Here is a 3,017-nt window from a genome sequence, read left to right on the forward strand (position 1 = left end):
ATGAAACCCTTTTCACATTAAATAAGGACAATGAAACTGAATCCGACTTACTAGCATTACTTGAAAGGGAAATTTCTTTCATCAAATGGGATAAATTTTAGGACTCTTTTGGGGGTTAAAAAGACTAGGGGAAGAACAGAAAAATACTAAATGATGGCATGTCTCTATTTGGGGAGGTAAAAACCCCCGGGTGCAAAACAGGAATTTTGGGGGGGGCTTTTTAGTTCACAAACGTTTTGAAAAGAATATCGTGGAAATTTTATAGTATAAAAACGAAAGAGTTGGGTTCAAAACAATTTAAAACTAAAAAAATAGGTTTCAAACTTAAAGATTGTTCCCGTCTAACCCCCTTCCAAAACCCGCAGCCACAGTGATGAAGAAATAGGAGCTTCTATGAAGATGTTTTTATTTTTGCCAGCGGGGAAAAGTTTAAAAACCCATTTCACCCAAAAATAGGGGGGATTTTAAAAGCAAAAAAAGGGGAAAAAGGGGCAGTAGGAAAAAACCGCAATGGGAAAACACGGAAAAGGTACCCAGGAATTTAAGGGGGGACAAATTCTGGTTGATTTTGCGGAGGGTGATTTACCCCTTTTAAAATATATTTTATTATTAATATATATAATTAAAATATAATATTATATATATATATATATAATATAATATATAATTACCAAAAAACCCCACCAAAATATTATATATAATATTTTGGTGTGTGTGTGTGGGGTGTTGTGGGGTGTGTGTGTGTGTGTTTGTGGGGTGTGTGTTTTGTTTGTGTGTGGTTGGTACATTATAAAATAATATATTAAAATTTTATATAAATATATATAATATATATATTTTTAAAAATTTAAATAATTAAAATAAAGTAAACCACACCCAAAAATATCTATTAAAAATAAATATATATATATAATATATATATAAAATTTTATATATTATATTTTAATATATGTGTGGTGTGTGGGGTGGTGTGGTGTGTGTGTTTTGTGTGTGTGGGGTGTGTGTGGGTGTGTGTTGTGTTGGTTATAATATATATCCTATATAAAATTTTAGATATTTATTTATATATATATATATATATATATAATGTATTATTTTATATATTTTATTATATATTTTATATATATTAATATATATATATATTTTATATATATATTTTATATTAAAATATGTGGTTTTGTGTGTGTGTGTGTGTGTGTGTGTGTGGGGTTGTGTGTGTGTTTGGGGTGTGGGGTTTGTTAATATATAAAAAAAAAAATATATATATATAAATATATATATAAAATATATATATATAGTATTTTAAAATTTTGTGTTTGTGTGTGGGGTTTGTGGGTGTGTGTGTGTGTGTGTGTTTGTGTTTTAAAGTTTATGTGTATGTGTATTTGTAGTTATTGTTTTGTGTGTGTTTTTGGGGGTGTGTGTTTTTGGGGTGTGTTTGTGTGGGTGTGTGTGTGTGTTTGTGTGTGGTGGTGTGTGTTATATATATATATATAAAATATATATAATATATTTTTATATTATTGTAAAATATAATTTTATATATATAATATATAACTAAATTTTATATAATATATAAAAATATAGATATATATATTAAAATATTAAAATATAAATTTTATATCTTTTTATATATATATATATATATATATATTATATACCCTACACAACCCCACACATCTATTCTTATTTTTCATCTTTCTATTTTTTTCTGCCTATAAATTTTATTTATCTATCAATGATCTATTTACTAAACTACTACCTATGATTTTTTCTGTCTCGGGGCTATATATATATATAAAATATATATATATATATATTATTTTTTATATATTATTATATATATATATATAATATATATATATTAACCCCAAAACCCCATCTATTCTTATTTATTCATTTTCTATCTTTCGGGCCCTTTATTTATTTTTTCTATCTTTGAAAATTTTTATTTTAGCTATCTACCTATGATTTTTTCTGCCCCTGTCTTTTTTTGTCTGTCTATTTTCTATCTATCTACCTCTCTCTCTCTCCTTTCTCCTCTCCCCTTCCCCCCTCTCCTTTTTCTCTCTCTTTTCCCCTCTCCCCTCTCTATAATATATATATAATATATATATAAAATAATATAAAATTTTATATATAATATATATAAATATATCCTACCATAATATATTATATATATATATATATTAAAATATATATATTCTATATATATAAAAATATATATATATTATATATATATATTTATATATATTTTAAAATATAATATTAAAATTATGTATATATTATTTATGGGGTGCTTGGGGCATTCAAAATGCAAAATACCCATATGTGTTTGTGTGTGCGTTTGTATTCGTGTTCGTGCGTGTGTGTGGTTTTGTGGTGGTTTTGGTGTGTGTGGTGGTGTGGGGTTGTGTGTGGTTGTGTGTGTGTGGTGGTTGTGGTGTGTTGTGTGTGTGGTGTTGTGGGGTGGGTGTGTAAGTGTATGTATGTGTGTGTGTGTGGTTTTATGTGTGTGTGTGTGTTTTGGTGTGTGGGGGGGGTTTGGGGGGTTTTGTGTATGTATGGTTTTGTTGTGTGGGGTGTTTTGTGTTGTGTGTGTGTTTTGTGGGGTGTTTGTTGTTGGGGGTGTGTGTGATATGTGTTTTTCTATTTTTTCCACTTACGTTTTCTTTTTACTCATGTATTTGTGATCGGTTGCATTTCTTTTTACCCGATGTCTCTCTTTTTCCCTTCTTTTTTTCGGTTTTTAAAAGAAAACCTCTTCCCGAAAACCCCATTTCCCCTTTCCCTTGGGGTGAAATTTCTTTCCCTTAAAAAAAAACCCATTTTGGCCGTCCCCGTCCCCAAATTTAACTTTCCCCCCCAACCCCCCCCCAAAGGCCTTCCCGGGGAAACTTCGGGTATATATAAGAGAGAGAGAGAGAGAGAGAGAGAGAGAGAGAGAGAGAGAGAGAGAGAGAGAGTATGATAGATAGATAAATAGACAGACAGAAAAAGACAGAGACAGATAAATC

The sequence above is a fragment of the Penaeus monodon genome, chromosome 12 (genome assembly GCF_015228065.2).
Source record: "Penaeus monodon isolate SGIC_2016 chromosome 12, NSTDA_Pmon_1, whole genome shotgun sequence".
Classification (NCBI taxonomy): Eukaryota; Metazoa; Arthropoda; class Malacostraca; order Decapoda; family Penaeidae; genus Penaeus; species Penaeus monodon.